This window comes from Notamacropus eugenii, chromosome 6 (genome assembly GCF_028372415.1).
Source record: "Notamacropus eugenii isolate mMacEug1 chromosome 6, mMacEug1.pri_v2, whole genome shotgun sequence".
NCBI classification, from domain to species: domain Eukaryota; kingdom Metazoa; phylum Chordata; class Mammalia; order Diprotodontia; family Macropodidae; genus Notamacropus; species Notamacropus eugenii.
In genome coordinates this window covers 70,617,097-70,635,834 of record NC_092877.1, presented here as the reverse complement: position 1 = coordinate 70,635,834, position 18,738 = coordinate 70,617,097, and the positions used below count along the sequence as shown (strand labels likewise).

Below are 18,738 nucleotides of genomic sequence, written 5' to 3'. Positions count from 1 at the left end.
TATTTTATCTGTTTAGGGTAACGGGGAACTATGGAATGACTTGAAAAAGGGATTAAGTGGTAAGACCTGTACTTTAGAAGATTATTTTGACGACTGCGTAGAGGATGGATAGGAGAGGGTTGAGACTGGAAGCTATAAATTAGGAAGCTTTTGCAGTAATTTAGGCCATGAGTTGATGAAGGTCTGAAGTAGAGTGGAACCTTAGTAGAAAGACAAGATATATCATGGAAGTAGAAATAACACTGTAGTTACTGACCAGCTTTCTGTAGTTCGTCTCTGCTTTTTAAAATGAAAGCCAATTTAAAAATTGGGAACCATATTCAACTAATAAAAACTGCAAAAATAGTCTACAGAATAACACTATGAGAGGTGGTTTCATCTTTTCCTATCCCTGCTTTATTAGAGGGGCAGCAAGAGGTGATTTGTATAGATTTTGCCTTTTTAAAATTTTCTTACCTTGCATTTTGTTTCTCTCTTCCATTTTTTTTAGAGTAAACTTGCTTAAGGTCACACAATTAATAAACAGATGGAATTCAGAACTCCGAAGGATTCCATTATTTGTACCTTTGTTTTCTAGGCATTTTCTCCAGTTAACTATTCCCTTCCCTGTTCTTTAATTCCTTAGAAATTTCTGCATCTTCATTGGGAATCAGTTATATTCACAACTGTCCTTCGGATGTGGCAAATTGGGGACAGTTGTTACAGGTAGTTGATTAAGGTGAACTATTAAAGTTGGACTACTTCTCTCTCATTAGGCACACAGTTTTCCCAGAAAGGAAAAAGTATAAGTCAGAAACTTCTCTGGCTCTAAGAGAACAGCTTTAGAAATAAGTGCAAAATTTTGAAAAGTGATAATTGCCAGTTTCCAAGTATTTCGCAAGGAAAGGTGATAAGAAGTGGGAAATGCTTTTCTTGATCCTCCTGAATAAAGTTGTCTAATATTACTTTGAGTAAAATGTTATAAATTTCTAGAAATTTGGACATAATATATTCAAAGTAAAATTGCATTTTGAAACATATTTCAGACCAGATTATTCATGTGATTAATCCCCCTTCATCAGGATTGAAAAATCCACTTAACCGTACAGTCTATAAAAGGATTCATACATTTGTAAAAATGTTTCTCACTCTGAGTGACAATATGGTGAATAGAGAGAACTGGCCTCAAAGTCAGGAAGATCTGGTTCAAGTTATTCTTTTGCTGTCCTGGTTAGGACATTGAACCTCTGAGTGTTCTAATCAGTTCTTCAAGATTATAAGTTTCAGAGAAGATACCATGCTGTTATTGATAAAAGGAGATTCCTGTAGCAGTGAAATCTTAGAGATCAGTGCTTCTACCTTTTTTGGAGTGTTTCCCTACACCTAGTTAGGAAAAATCAAATTCCTTTACGTATCTGTTATTTCCTTATTTAATATCTATGGGTATTTTGTGAATCACAACTCACAGAGACCTTTAGAGTTTTAATCTATTGTGATTCCAAAGCCAATTTTTCTATACTTTCACAGATAATAATAGATTACTTTTTATTATATTGATTACTGTAAATGAACAATAGGCCATTTACAAAATTTTAAAAGTTTTCTTAGTTTTTATTGCTTTTTCTTTCAGTAGCAAGTATCATCAATTGTTTTTCATTTGGATAAAATAAAACCATAGGTGCAAGAATAATAATTAACATTTAATGCTTACATATACTTCTAATCTTTACAAAATACTTTATGTGTAATCTCATTTGATCAATTTCTTTGTGATCTCTTAGAAAATGAAAAATGTTTAGATTTATATAGATTCTTTTTGTTTTTATTTATTTCTGAATATGCCCTTGTCCTCCCCAGTAAACTTCCTTTGTAGCAAAGATTTTGAAGTAAACAGTTCAGGAAAACTCTTAATTTGGCAGCAATATAGTATTCTACATCTAGAATCTCCCATGTTTCCAGTTTCCTCATTTGTAAACTTGGGATAAAAATACCACCTCCTTCCTAGGGTTATTTGGAAGATGAGATAATATTTGTAAAGTGCTTTGCAAATCTTAAGAGTTATTATCAAAAGCCATTATTTGAGGTAACTACATGGTGCAGTGGATAGAATATCAGACTTGGAGTCAGTAAGACCTAAGTTTAAACCTGGCCTCAGATTCTTATTAACTGTGTGGCTCTGTACAAATCACTTAACTGCTCTCTGTCTCAGTTTTCTCATTTGAAATATTTGGAAAGTGCATTATACAGACCTTAAAGTACTATACAAATGGTAGTTATTATTATGTTTTCTCATCTCTATGGGGCACGCTTAGTTCATTATAGTTGTGCATTGTTCAGTTTTATGACTCTTTATACTTTAATTGTCAATAGCCATTGTGTATATTGTTTTCCTGGTTCTGCTTATTTTATTTTGCATCAATTCACATGTCTGTGTTATTTCTCTGCCTTCATAATTGTCACCTTTTACAGCATAATAATATTATTTTTACAAATTTTGTGCTTGAAAGATCATCATCACCACCAGGTTGTCATCCAGTTCCAGAATATCTGTGAATTTTACATTATGGGACATCCTTTTCCATTTTAGGAAATTCTAGTTACTAGAAAAGTCTTTTTCATAACTGAACCAGAACCTAATTCTTGTAACTTCATTGCACTGGATATAGCTCAAGAGTATAAGATTTAGAGCTATAAAGCAACCTTATAGATAACCTTCAATTGAGGATCCAAAAAAGATTTCAATAGGTGAGAATGTCGAGTCAGATGAATAAAATGAAATTTAAAAGGGATATATCTAAAATCTTTGTTTCAGAAAACCACCTTCCCATAACCAGGACCACACATAAGTACAACAGAATAACTGGAAAGAGCAAAACAAAATTGGACACTAATTAATGACCAAGCTTGTCTCCAGAGAAGAGGTGTGAAAGCACACCTCTCTCCTTTCTTTGCAGAAGTATGGGACTGCTGGTATGGAACATTGCATGTCCTGTTACTTAGTTGATGTGTTGGTTATAATTTTGTTGAGCTGCCTTTTTGGCTTTTTCAAAAATTCCTTTTTATAAGGAATCAATTTCTAGATGGGGAAATAGGGGAGGGAAAGATTCAGAAATGGAAAATCAACTTGATAGGATGGGTACATGGGTTTAGAACATTTTGTATGAAAACATTCAGGAACTTTTACTAGACTACAAGTTCTTATACGAGGATGAGTATGATATGGCAACCAAAAAATGCCAACGTGATCTTAAGAAATTGCTTTGAGAAGTATAATATCCAGGTCTAGTCCCTTCTGGTGTGACTGCATTTGGAGAATTGTTACATTCTGAGCATTACAATGTAGTAATGTAGCTGTAATTACAAATTAGGTCATTACTAAGTTAGAAAAGATACTGTGACAGTGAAGTAGTGAGAGTTAAGATCATGCCATGGGAAGTTTGGAGATAACTAATATGTGAACAGGAAGATTCTCATGGTATAAGAGCTGCCGCTGCTCTTGCCAACTTCATTTGAAGAATGCCTGTCAAGTGAACAAGGAATTAGACTTGTTTGACTTGGTGACTGAAGTTACAGTTTTTTCAGAGGGAAGAAGTAAAGATTATTTCTTTTGCTCTCCCTCTCCTTGCTCTTCCCCCACCTGACTCTGGTCAGCAAGCATACATCTTTGTGTGTGTAATTTACTTATTGGCACCAACCCCTGCCTTTTCCTGAAGCCCTAGACTAGTGTGTGATATTGCTTAGTCCTTTTAGAGTGTCATAGCCCATAGCATACCTCAAGTCTACATGAGTCCAAACCTATTCTTCTTTGGATATGTGAATTATTTCAAATCTAATATTTTTGAGAGAAATTCCATTGGAATAGAAATTATTGTGAAACTTGCCTAAACACGGCTTGGGAGACTGTCCTATAGTAATTACTGTTTGTAATAAACACCAGGGGTTCCTTCATGCCTCTGGGATTATATACAAAATCTTCTGGCTTTCAAAATTCTTCATAACATAGTTTCTTGCCTATATTTGGAATACTCTCCCTCCATCTCTGTGTGGTTGTTCCCTGGCTTCCTTTAAATTCCAAGTAAAATCTTATGTTCTACCAGAAGCCTGTCATAATTCCTCTTAATTCTCTGTCTTCCCTCTCATTTACTCCCTGTTCATCCTGAATATAGCTTGTTTGTATATATTTGTCTTCTTGTTGTCTTCCCATTAGATTGTGAGCTCTTCAAGGGTAGAGACTGTCTTTTTCCTCCTTAACTCAACGCCTGGCACATAATCAGCACTCAGTAAATGTTTATTGACTGACTGCTGAAGAACCAGTGGTAGCTGTAATGACACTGTCAGCACAATTCCTGGAAAAAAATATGAGATTTATAATTCTGCAACAAATTCCAGACATCATTTGACTGTGAGTCCAAGGAAGTCTAAGGGTACAATGATAGACTTGTTACTCTACTTACAAGGAGAAAGAAAAGACATGGAAGTAAAAAGAAGTAGAAGGGGTGGAAGTAAATATAAATTACAGAACCAGGCAGAGTTCCATAAGAAATATCAGGAAGGAAAGGTCACTTTTATGAGTTTGGGGGAAGATTGGAAAATGGGAAGTGTCAGGAAAGCCGTGATATGAGTGCTTGTGCCTGAGCTGATCGTTGAAGAGGTACAATGACAAAAATAAATTATTAATAAAAGTATGTATGCATCTGAGAACTTTGTTTTTGAACCACTACAGGGTAAGAATTGGGTTTAATGTTCTGAAACAAAATTTTTTAAAAAATTGAATCTAGTGTTTTTAAACTTGTTCAAACAAAACAAGTAAGTCAGAAGATATTCACAAGTAGAAAATTGTTAGAAATAATGAATGTAACTTGGACCAATAATTTTACTGCCTCACAAACCAAATAACTTTAAAATCCAAGTTATTCACTGCCCCATTATAAAATAATAATTAACAACCACATGAGCATGCCTTGTTGTTCTCACAGGCTTCAGTGCTTGTTAAGCCTGAACATGTTTATTCTTATATTTTCATTGACTTATAATACTGTCATGCTTACTAATTACTGCTACTATTGCTGCTGCTGCTCTTATATATTGTAGTTCTTAATAGTTAAAAAGTACTTCTTCATAAACCTGTGCAAAAGCTGTATCCCCCATTTTATAGATGAAGTAGCGAGTTGTTGTTGTATTCATCCTTCATTTTTGAAGAAGACCATGATATCAGAGAAATGATGACATGACTTGCACTAGACTTTTTTTTAAGTGAAGGAGGGCTGTGCAGGTCACCAGCCTCACTTTCTCGTCCTAAGCTATCTGGATCCAGTGACCAGATATTCATCAGGATGACTGGAGACGGCCCAGGATGCAGTGGGGGACCTTGACTTTTTCAGGTATTCACTTAGAGGGAGGTAACGCCCACTGAGTAAATAGGCCTCTTTAACAGACCAAGAGGGTGATTTACCTGAAGTTATATATTTCATAAAGGCAGATCTGGGACGTGGGTCTTCTGACTCTACATCAGATATTCCAGCTTCTCCACAAAGGCCAAATCTTTTCTCATAGCTCAGCATCAATAGAAGAAGCTGCAGGAGAGAATCTTCTAGCAAATGACCCAGAAAACTTTGATCTAGCTAAAAGAAAGACTAGATCAAGAATCAAGATCAATAAGTATGTGCATGTGTGTATGTTTGTGTGAATGTTTATGTGTAAAAAATAGGAAGTCCATTTCACCTGAGAAGCTGAACTTTTTGGCATATCAGTTTTTGGGATATGATTGGAATAACACCAAGGATCCCTGACTATTTTAGTGATGGACTTACAGAAGAACAAGTAATGGTACATCTGTGGTTGCTGTAACATTACAGGTTTATGATCCAGAGAACTTCAGTTGTCTTTTAGATTAACTAATATAGACATACATTGCTTTTCTCCCTGTGGCAGCAGAATGTAAACATAGGTATAAAGATAGGCATATCAAGTATATCCTGCTTGAAGGAGGAGAAACATGCTATGATCAGAGGACCTTAAACATGTGGGTCCTATTGCTAATATGTAATTTTTTTTTAACTTTAGGTAGACTTAAATAATAAAATCTAAATACATAGCACAAAAAGCAAAAGAAACAAATATAAATATTAAAATAAATATACAATAAGAAAAGAAAAAAACGTCATGCACAGCAAAACATGAGACAATTCAAAATATATAGCGATAAATTTCCATTTCAAGAAAGCCTATATAATAAATACTATATGCTATATTGAGAGCTATCCATCTTTTCTTTGCTTCATTGTAGGTTTTCTTTTGTTCTCTACTGTACACTTTCTACTTTATTCTTTTTTTCCTCCTTGCTTCCTCCCCAAAGGCTGCAATTAAACCTGGGTATATTTATATATAGATATAAATGTATACATAGATGTATGTATGGGTTTATATAGGAAGATATACATATATATGCATGTATAAACATACACTTTCCCTAATGGATTCCACTCCTGATCTTTATTTTTGTGTTTGTCATGCCTCTTATTTCCTGTCCCTCCTAACTCCTCTCCTTTAATTCTACCCACTACCTTACCCTCCTATTACTTAACCTACCCCTTCCTCAAGGATCCCTCCCTTACTCTCCCATTTCCTTAAATCTAAACACCCTTTTATGTGCCACTTTGACCAGTTCCCTCACCCTCCTCTCTAAAGATGTCCCCCCTTATCCTCTCCCCCCTCTCTATCCCCTTAACATTTTATTTCTTTCTAAATTTAGAAAACTTATACTCTTCTAGATGTATTCCCTTGATGTTCCCTCTTAAACCTATTCCCAAATGAAAGTAGAAGAAAGTAAATTCCAGAGCTATCAGCCCTCCTCCCTCATCTAATTCCTCTGTATCGGTTGTTCCTCTGTCACCTCATTTTTATAAGATGATTGCTATTTTTAACTGTTTCTGAACAGTTTTACTTTTTGAAGTTGTATCATGTTCAGGTCTACTGCAATCTTTCTTATGAACTACCCACTTACTAATAGCAATCTTAGACCTAGGTTTTACAAAGGTAAATAGTCTGTACTTATTGAGTCCCTTGTAATTGGTCTTTTGGTATATACCATATGTTTCTCCTGGCTCTTTTATGTCAAATCTTCTATTAAGTTCAGGGTTTGGTTTTTTTTTTTTCTAACAAAGTCCTGAAAATCTGACAATTCATTAAATATCCTTTTTTTTCATTCACAGATTTGCTAAGCTTTGCTTGAGTGTGATATTTTAGGCTGGAAACCCGGTTCTTTTGCTCTTCAGTATATGGTGTTCCAAGATCTGTGGTCTTTTAGTGTTGCCACAGCTAGGTCTTGTGTAATTCTAATTGTGGCACCACTATATGTAAATTTTTTTCTTGTTGCTCGTAATATTTTGTCCTTGAGGATTTTAGAATTTGACTATAATATTCTTCTGGGTTTTCCTCATAGGATCTCTTTGAGTTGGTGATGGGTGGATTTTTTTCTGTTTCTCCTTCCATTCTTGTTCTTCAGGCCAATTGGCTTCAGGCCAATTTTCTTTTATTGTACTAAGATTCTTTTTTTAAAACTATTTCTTGTATTATTGTGTCAAGATTCTTTTTTTTTATCACAACTTTCAGGTAGTTCGGTTATTATGTTTTCTTGATCTGTTTTGTTATGGGGTGTTTCACAGTCTCTTCTACTTTTTCATTCTTTATATTTTAATTTATTATTTCTTCATCTGTTTTAACTTTACTGGCTTCCCTTTGCCCAATTCTGATTTTGAGGGAGTCATTTTCTTAAGATTCTGGATCTCCTTTTCTAATTGTTTGATTTTCTTTTAATAATCTTCTTGTTTTTCTTGGATCATTACTTTTTTTGAGTTTTTCATCAATCTCATTTGATTTTTAGTTGTTTTTTTTTAAGTTCTGTGAATTCTTTTTGGGCAGGTGACCATTTGACATTACTCTGTGGGTTAGAAGGGGGTGTCTTTGTTTCAGTACCCTCTGAGGATGAACCCCAGTCTTCTCTATTCCCATAATAACTTTATGATTAGACTCTTTCTCCTTTGCCTGTGCATCTTTTGGTGTTTTTTTTTTTTTTATTGTTGTTGTTGTTGTTTTGTTTTTTGGGTTTTTTTGGTAATAGTTTAGTTTTTGTAATCACCTCTAGGCCTGGGGTATGGGGGATGGTGCCTCTGGCCTCAGATCCTCCTTCAATTCTCACTTGTGACCTTGAACCGAAAACCAAAACCTCCAGCCTTCTGTAAAGACCCACAGCCAGCAGTGTCCCTGTAGCGCAGCTGGATCTGGTGTTTGTTGTGAGCAGAGGTTTCCTCTGTCTTCCCAGGCTCAGACGCCCATCTCCCTTCACTATCTGTGAGGTAAAAGTTCCTGTAACTGAGGTTGAGGCAGCCTTCCATCCCAGCTAACCCCAAGTCTTGCAGCTTGTTGCATCCTGGAGGTGTTTACTCTTCATAGGGACAAAACCTCACACTGGCATTTTTCTTCAGATCTTCTTCAGTTCTTCCTGAAGGACCCTACTGCCCTTACTGTACTTTATTTTTATTGGCTCTGTGTTGACCCTGAGGCACTCTTTCATCTCTTTTGTGGAGGAAAATCTTGAGAGCTTGGAATATTGTGACCTATTTTGCCATCTTCCCAGAATTCTCTGCTAATATATACTTCTTAAAATCTTAGTTGCCTCTAAAATTGAGTGAGAGAAAAAACTAAGAATTTTTATTGAGTGGCTTTATGATACAGTGGGAGATGCATACTGGTCTTAAAAACACCAGATGTAGGATTTCATGGCACAGTGTATAAAGTGCCAGGCCTGAAGTCAGGAAGATTCCTTTTCCTGAGTTCAACTGTGGCCTTAGACACTTACTAGCTTTGTGACCTTTGGCAAATTACTTAATCCTGTGTGCCTCAGTTTCCTCATCCATAAAATGAGCTGGAGAAGGAAATGGCAAACCATTCCAATATCTTTGCTAAGAAAATCCCAAATGGGGTCATGAAGGGTCAGATATGACCAAAAAAATGAATAAACAAAAAAAAATTAACTATGTGATAGATTCTTGCCTTTCCTTATATGTAAAATAGAGATGATAACTATTTTACTTACCCCAACAAATATGAAACATGCCTCTTCAAAATTCTATATGCCTATTAGATGATATATCTTACTATCAATAGTAATAATAATATTCATTCTGTCTTCCTATGGAAAAGGAGCTAAGATCTCTTTTTAGCTCCAGCTTTCAAGTTTCAGATAGTGACTGAGAGTTTCTATTGATATTAGTTAATAGGTGCTATTCCCACAAAATTGTTTTGTTAGGGATTTTTTGGGAAAGATTTGTAATTTTATGTAATAGAAATATAACTAAGTGTATACTCTGGTAGGCCCTTGAGATACAAATGTAATCCATGGGTTTAAAGAATGTACTGTCTAACAGTAACAGCAGTATTTGCATGATGATCAATTTTGATAGACTTAGTTCTTAGTTCAGCAATGCAATGATCTAAGACAATTCCAAAAGATTCATGATGGAAAATGCTATCCACACTCAGAAAAAGAACTATGGAGTCTGAATGCAGGTTGAAGGATATCCTTTTCTCTCTTTTTTTTTTGTCTGTCTTGTAGTTTTTCCATTTTCTGATTTTTTTTTCATAACGTGACTAACGTGGAAATATGTTTAGTCTGATTGTACATTTATATCCTATATCAGATTGTACGCCATCCTGGGGAAGGGAGGGAAAAGGAAAAAATTTAGAACTCAAAATTTTATAAAAGTGAATGTTGAAAACTAAAAATAAATCAATTTTTGAAAAAAAAAATGTGCTGTCTGTTTAGGGATTTCAAACCTAGTTTGTTGTTCCCCAATGCAAGCCAAGATTTAAATTAAAAATAACCGCTATGCTGTCGTACACATCCATTAATTTTTCTGTTTGCACCTGAAAATGGTAAAGAATATTTAGTTGTTGGTGAATTTTATTGACTAAAATGAAATTTAATAATTATCCTTTATCAGCAGAATATTCCGTCCTTTGTTTATCATAAGGAACCTGAATGTTATGGAGGATGACATGCTATATCAGAGACAGTGCTGACTTTACAGTTATACTGTAAGTGAGCACTTCTGGAGAAATTTGTCTGCAAAATAGGCAGTTGGATAACAAAAGAGAGGAATAATTTCATTAGGTGGTATAAGAGGTTGGAGAGGAGAAAGTTCAGATCACTTTGAGATTGCCTTTGAAGAAGCAAAATTATTTAGGGTTGGAGGTCAAAGGTAGAGGAGGCAAAGGCTTTTATTTATTTATTTATATTAAAATCAGAACTGGAAGTGACCTTGAGAGATCATCTTCTAAACATTTCAGAAAATGTAATCCATATAAGTATGTATTAAGTGTTTCTGCCTATCTCAGTAGGGCAAAGTGTGGGAAAACAGTGTAGTACAATTTCTTTCACCTTTTACTGTTAATCTTTTTTTTTTCTTTTTTTTATATATTTATTTTATTTTATTATTATTATTTTTTAATGTTTAACAATCACTGCCATACAATTGGGATTTTATCCCCCCCACACCTACCCCCAATTCCCCCCCTCCCTCCCCACGACTGCATACAATTCTGTATAGGTTCTACATATACTTTCCTATAGAGTACATTTTCACTATAGTCATGCTATGTAGTCGGACTAAAATAAATGGAAGACTGTTAATCTTTAAAGAAGACTTTCCTGAAAGGTACAGACATACAACATTACTCTATATTACCTATAGTTTTTTCCTTTTGAGAATAAATTTCCTAATGCTTCTTGAGCCCTGCTCAAGAATTGAGAGGAAGGAAAATACAGGAAAACCTTTCAGATATGTGTAATTTTTCTTAATTTTAGTTTAAATACATGCCTGAGCTCTTGTGTGTAGTGTATACCAAACTCTTTTGCATGGATGCTTAGTCACATCACATTAAAAGAAAAGGAACAAGACAAGCAAATGATATTTTGCACTGTACATAAACATAAGCATAGAAAATCTTAAGAACAGATCAACAAATGAAGAGAATTTGTACCTGCATAGCAAACTTCTCCTTATACCATGTCTTTCCTTGATATTTTATCACTTAAAACTTCAGTGTTATTTAGTCCTGAACTGCAAAGGACAGAATTGATTCTATGTGGTGTCTACACCAAGAATAAGTACAATACATAAAACCAGTTGTATTTTTAGAAATGCTAAACTGTCATATAACATCTTGCAACATTGTGTGAACATCACAATAATTTTAGATTTTACTTGCCAACATTGTCTACCATGCAGTATTCGTTCTTTCTTTTATAAGCTGCTTTTGAATATATCAGTTGACATCTGTCCGAAGATCATTGGCATTGCTTAGAACATCACAGTGGCCAGATCACTAGGCAGTTTTCAGCCATCAACCCATTAGTGTGGTTTCCAAGATTTTGTCAGTGTTAACTGGTAGGGATGAATGTTAACCCATCAACTGCTTTCTACATGGGTTAAAAAGTTATCACTGAGTAGTAAGGAGTATTTTTGCTGAGGAAGCAAAATAATGGGCACGAGATCCAGCTAAGCATTAAAATCAGTCTCTCTCACAGAAGTCTGTTACAGAACATAATTTTGCACAAAGGAAAGTAGTCAGTGGTAAGTTCCAAAGGAATACTGTTACTTTATTATATTTGTGACTGCAACTCTTGAAGGGCCATGGAAGTTTTCCTACATTTAGAGCCTAGGTTGTTTACTTATTCTGACTTTTGCTGACATGATGTTTTCTACAGCAGTAGAAGACATTCAGCTCCACTAAACTCCAATGTGTGGGGGGTAGCCCTTCTATGACATAGCCCCAGTATTCATAACAGTTTGCTGTTTTTGAGTTTTGATATATACAGTTAAAGGAAAATTCTTATGTAAAATCATTATTCCTTTGGAAATTAATTATCTCTGACTCTAGTTTTCTCATCCATTCATTCTAGTACGATTTTTCTTTTTCTCCATACATAATCACACAGGATAAAGCATTAGTAACAATCAAATTATCAATATTAGAACATCAAAAGTTAAGAGGCTTGGTAAATAAAGAAGTTTTGCTGCCCCTGTATTGGTGAATGGTTACTGCATGTCTAAATTATTCCTTCTGGCCTATGATCCCCTTCTTTACTTTGCATCTTATTATAGTAAGTAGGTTATGACATAGTATTTTCACAAAGATAGTCCGTAGGCACTAAGCTTTCTTTAAGACCCTCTCCATTACCCATTTTACCTTTTAAATGTACTTATTTCTTCTGTTACTTTGTCTTTGACTTGGAATAATTAGCTTTGGTTTAATGCTATGCTGTTGATTCCTAGAGCTATATATCCAGCTTTTCTCTCTCTCCTCAGCTTAAGTTGTACATCACCAGCTGCCTATTAGGTTAGGGTTAGGGTTAGAGTTTTTTTAAACTGGCTGTGCCATAAGCATTTTAAACTCATCATATCCATAACAGATTTCATTTTCCCCCAAAAATCTATCCCTCTTTGAATTTCTCTCTGTCATACCTACCACCATCTGTCCAGTCACCCAGGTTCACAACAACATTATCTTCAGCTCCTCTAGCTCACCCCAAATATCCAATTCATATCTTCCTCCACAGCATCTCTTGTATCCTTCCCCTTCACTCTTAAAACAACTTCTATGTTAGTTCAGATTCTTGTCCCTTCTTATTTAGACTGTTGTGCTCCCTTATTATCATTCTTCCTCTCCCTTTCCCATCCAATAAATTTCTCTTCCCCTGTCTTTTCATTTCAGTCTCTGTAATGTGGGTATTTATAGTAGTTCATAGAATCATAGATCTAGATCTAGAAAATTGGAGGCCATTTCCAATTGGAAGATGCCATCCAAGTCTTTTGTTTTAGAGATAAAAAAACTGAGACTCGGGGATATTTTGACATGCCTAAGATAACACTGGTAATAATCAGAGGTAACAAATCCAACCAGCCACAAAGAAAAGACCAAATAAATAGAGAGTGCATGTTGTCCAGGTTACAATTTGTAACTGAATTGACACCTTATGGAGCTTGCCCAAAAGGATATACATCTTGGATAGGCAATATGAATGGTCATTGAAATGACTCCAACATTAAAAAGAAAGGAAGAGAGCAGACTGGGTTTCTTTTGGGAAATTGCAAAGGACTCCAAGCTTCCAGTGACAGGAAAGGCTTGTCAATAAAAGCATTTCAGCTAGACCTAGAAAAATCACTCCTTCAGAATACCTGAAGATGAGCAGTACACAGAAGACCACCAAGAGGCACAAAGTGTATATGGGCAGTCTGGCATGTATAGCCAGTGGGGAACTCCAAAGAATAATAATAAGGGGACATTATGAAGGAAAGAGAAGGTGTTCTGGTCATATGGTTAGAGCAAGGACAGGTGAAGATAGTCAGAGTACAATACTGGTACCCTCATAACATCAGGAGAAAGTGAGCAGGGCTTCTGGCATGTGGGGTAGACCCCCTTTTTTGAACTTTGGGGAAACGTGTACAAGAAGTGCACAGGTTGGGCAGGTGTAATACCTACTATTGTTGGAAGCAGCTCTTAAACTGATAAAACCACAGATCCATTTGAATGTATGCTTTTTCAGGTCAAGAAGCAATTTGGAATTATTGAAAGCACAGAACAGTATTCAAAATAAAATCTAGCCTACTAACCCAAAGTACTATCTAATTACATGTCATGGTCTACTTGCTCTCTTTTTGGCATCATGGTAGATGTTGCAGATACAGAAATATTTTCCGTAAGTGAAATCCCTTTTGGCACAAATAGGAGAAACAGCAACCTACATGTCATCGGTACTATATTTATATAGCTATACGTATAACACATAGCTATATAAATTTAGAATTACAAAATAATTCTGCATCTTGGTGCAGAGCAAGAAAGGTCACTTGTAAAAGGTGTCACTTGAACTGAACCTTGAAAGGGAAGGTAGAGATTCTAAGAGGCAAGGTGAGGAAGGACGTGGGAACAGCTTTTGCAAAAGTATTTAGTGTTTTGAATGAAGGACCATAAGTTGGCTAATTTGTTTGTAACTTTGAGTACGCAAAGGGGAGTGAAGTGTAAAAATCCTGCAAAGGTAGGGTAGAGCTGGACTTTGAAGTAAATGCTGAACAGGGTTCAGTAGTGAACCACTGGAGCTTCCGGTCAGACCTGTACTTTAGAAATATCACTTTGGCAGCTGTATGGAATTTGGATTAGAGAGGAGAAATGTCTGAGAAAGGGACACCAACTAGGAATATTCTGGTAGTTATATGAAAGTTGTAACAATAATTTGAGCATAGGGTTGATAATGGGCATCTTTGTAGACAGCGTAAAAGAAACTGGTAGATAGGAAGAGATTGAATGTGGGATAGAGCAGATTTCTCAATTCTGGAGTCAAACTGCTATAAAAGATAGAGGATGAAATCAAGGCTACAAAGAGAGGCTATAAGGCTACAAATAATATTAAGAGGTTTTGAGGTTTAGAGTAAGGGAAAAGAAGTAGCTCATAAAGAAGAGCATTTTTTTTCTGAATAAAGTTTGAGGTGAGATCTTCTGTGGAGAAGTGAGGGTATAGAAGTATTATGGAAGGCCTGAAGAAAGAGGAAGTTTGGAATAGTTGCCGTGAATTTTTTTTAATCTAGCTGTTGTTTATATAGATTATTAGGCTAATCTCTTGAGTGATCGTGTGTTTTAGTGAAGAGTGTATCATCCACTAATTGGAGTACCTAGAGAACCTTACAAACTCTAGGATGTTTCTTTTCCATTTGAATTTTGTGCCAGTAATTGAGAGAACATTTCAACTGTGGACCCATTTTTCTTCTTTCTCACCTCTATAAAATCTTTAAGCATAATTTGCATATATGTTGAGGATGAAAATAATGAGAAAGGAAATAAACATACTATTTTCTGCCCAAAACCCTCCCACAGAAACATTTCATCACAGTCTTAGAGTTGCTTGAAAGATATAGTGTATGCGAGAACTTATTGAATACCAGAAAAAATTGACTTTGGACCAAGATGAGTCCTTGAAATCTTCTTGCATCATGTTGAATATCATTTATTATGATTCCTCGATAGAGGCAATTCTAGAGATAATTTTTTTCAGTGATCCTTTGTTAATATATCAAGTAAGATAGGTATAAAACAGTATGCTTTCAAAAGATACCACTGTCATGATGGAGAATGTGAAGTCCCTAAAGTTATTGATCATCTGACACTTTATTTGTTTGTTAAACTGTTCCTTTCCATGGTATTTTCTCATTCATGTTTTTTATGTATGAGATAGCTTTAAAAAAAAGTACTTTCTCTCTGATGGTTCTTTTCTTTCTTTACTATAAGTGAACTTAATTACTATAGAGGAGGAAGAAGGATGTGGTGAATTCATTAGTTTGAGTTTTATTGTGGCAGTTGAGCCATCTCTTCTTGTGTGCTATGATGATTGAGAACTCTAAGAAAGCTTAAGTTTTGTTGCTTCTGCTGTTAGACTCCTAAAACTTTTCCAAGGGGCCAGAAGTATTCATTAGGTGTACTCCATTGTAACCCTAATCAGGTTATTTTAAAATGAATAGCATCGCATGCTTCAAAACAATATAAAGATCATCTGATTCTTGACAGCATCACCATTAATAAACTAAAAAGCATTGCTGGGGGTTATGGGATCAAACCCCATCCATGCTATTTACTAGGTGACAATAGGTAAGTCACTTACATCAGTGCATTGCTGAGAAGAGCCAAGTCTTTCAAAGTTGGTCATCACACAGTGTTGCTGTTACCGTGTTTTGCTCACTTCACTAGGATTTGTGTTTTTTAACTAAGGCTTAAGATACAAAAATTATGAGCTCTTGACTAGGTATAGAGTACACATGATGACTTGTGAGTCTGTTCATGAGCACTTAAATTTAAAATGAAGGTTAAAGAAGAAAATAGCCCACATATATGTGTGTATGTATATATGCCAAACCAGATACCATAGAAAGCATTACATGTGCCCTAGTAAGAATGTCAGAGGACAAAGTAGTTCACAGGAGACAAGATCCAAGAAAAAGAACAGCAACGAGATACCCACTTTCAGATGTCTATAGGTAAATGGGAAAAGTAAAGATAATAAAGAAGGCTAATTTGAAAGTCATGGTATTTCCATATTGTTAAAATTTTGCACATTAAGTATTTGAATTTTTATTTCTAAGTCCCTGAGGGTTTTCTAGGATCTTATTCTATGCTATTTTACCCCCATTCTGTATATTAGGAGAATTCTTTCATGCTTATATTTAATTTGAAAGACATTACTTGCAAATAAACTCTAGTGTTCAAAGTACTCTGCCCCATTTTCTAACTATTGACTTAGAATAGCCATTAGTATCACTGGCATTCTGATGTTTGTTATTATTTAGTTGATTAGTCGGATCTGACTCTTTTTGACCCCCATTTAGGGTTTTCTTGGCGAAGATACTAGAGTGGTTTGCCGTTTCCTTCTCCAGCTCATTTTATAGATGAGGAAACTGAGGCACACAGAGTTAAGTGATTTACTTGGGGTCACAGAGTAAGTTTCTAATGATGAATTTGAACTCAGGTTCTCTGGATTCCACAACCTCACTCTTATCCACTGCACCCCCTTGCCACTCTAGTTTGATTTTAAATAGGGATTGTTTTCATGAACACCCAGTAGTTTTCATACAGTGTCTGGAAGAGAACTTAGGTGCTTTAACAAAAATTCATTTTTCCATTTATCCTCTTTAATCAGCCATTTTCACCAAGACTGATCACTACTCTGTTATTAGATAGAAATGAAAAACAGAAAAAAGGTAAAATAAGAAAATAAATTTTCACCTATTCTTGGCAATAGATTAATCCTATTTTTAGATGATAGCCCTTATCATCTCCCTGTAACTCATATACATATATATTGGTTTTACTAAAGTTTTTTCCCTTGAGAAAGCATGACTAATTCATACACAAATGCAGTCTATCATCACCAGCTCATTGTTTAGTCATCCAGCTTCTTTGAATGAATGGCCTAGCAGTGAACTTCATTGTGGCCTTTTCTTTAACACTAAGGAATTGGTCCTGTAATCCTTTAATACTATGTCTTGTTCAGATGTTTCCCTAGAGTAGCTCATGATTGATTTATAATAGTTGTCACAGCCTTAACCATTTCCTAGGAAAAGTTTCTTAGTAAATCCAGGAGGATAGGCATAAATCTGTATCTACAACCAAATTAGGAAAATTGGCCTAGACTTTTGGTTAAGCATCTTTGTTGGTATTACTCGAAGTCATTTAACACTGGTTATACAGCTTAGCTATACAGCTATACAACTAAGCAATATGGAATTCTCTTATTATATCTTTCATCCATAGGAAAACTCCATCACTTACTTTATCTCTGGTTTACCTCTAGTAATACTAAAATCTAGAAAGTATGAGAATTTGGGCTTGAGAACTAGCACTCTTTCCACTGTCCTAGATTGGTGATAGTATTTGGAAGAGAGTAAAATTAACTATTCTCTGCAGATTTAATGTTTAGTTTCATTCAATATGAATGACTATTTACCTATTAAAAATGTAATTTTTCATTGTTCTTTGCATTGAGAAGCAGATTGGAGAGTAGAAAATATCCAAAGATATCTTCAAATACTACTAATTGGGAAATTACTCTTACTGAGATAGACTATGCAAGGGACTTTTAATGACAAGAGTATATGATTCTTAGTAAAGTGAGTTTTAAAAACTGTGAATCTATAATGAGTTACCTTTTCTTAGCTAACAGCATCAGAATTTTTCAAGAGATAGATATATTGCTTTTTGTCCTTTAGCTTCAATTGGTAACTGGAGGGAGGGGGGAGGAGAATGATTAAAAACTAGTATTACACCCTTTACTTTTTTCCTTTCCATTTTCTCTTTTCTATTACTGTAACTGTCTTTGATGTGGTATTTCACTTACCTTATTTAATCCATTTACCACCATTGCTATAACCAAACAAATACACAAAAAGCACCGTAGGTCCTGTTATCTTTTACCAATTATTTCTGCTAGGTATTCTCCTAGATTTTGCTTCCAATTGCAATAGTTCAAGGCAAAACTTCTTAACCCGTCATTGAAGTGTAGTTGCAGTTTATGTCTTGCTGAAATGTTTTGTAAATTGGGTCAGAATGTACTCAGATGATTTTCAAATAGGTTTTTATATAGGCTGTTTAAATGGAAAATAAAAAAACCTGATTTGAAAGCCTTTTACTTTGATACATTAGGTAGAAGAAATGCCACACTGGTTTCCTCATTTTATACTATTTAATAAGAAAAGTTTGTATTTACAAACATTTCAATTCTTGTGTATAGTATTTTTTAATAAAATAGGTGAAGATATTCACCCTCCGCCCCAACAGCAATGCATAAGAAGAAAAGAACTTCAAAAAAATCAGTGTAGAAACTTTGGTAAATTGTCATGCAGGGAGAATGTTTAGTTTTTTTTCCTAAAACAAACGATGCTTCTTTACAACTGCAATAGTAAAATTTTGATTGCTTCTCTATAAACAGTTCTGCTTCAGTGTTTTATAGATTATGATAGAATACTTTTTCTCAGTTATTTTAATTTAGTGGCATGGACCATAGAAAAACTAAGATTAAGATTCCAAGGAGCTTGATTTATTGTGTTATGTCATATTAATTTGTTATTGTATTAGTTTGCTTATCTTACAGACATTAATTTTATCAGGAACCTATATTAGGTTTGAGGAATATGGAGGAGAAAGGCTATTTGTCTA

The 18,738-nt window shown here is 34.9% G+C and overlaps 1 protein-coding gene across 11 annotated transcripts in view; it reads left to right on the top strand.

Annotated features, from left to right (window-relative positions):
• Positions 1-18,738, top strand: part of LCORL (ligand dependent nuclear receptor corepressor like) — a 164,193-nt gene that overhangs the window by 71,898 nt on the left and 73,557 nt on the right. The gene's annotated exons all lie outside the window — the stretch shown is intronic.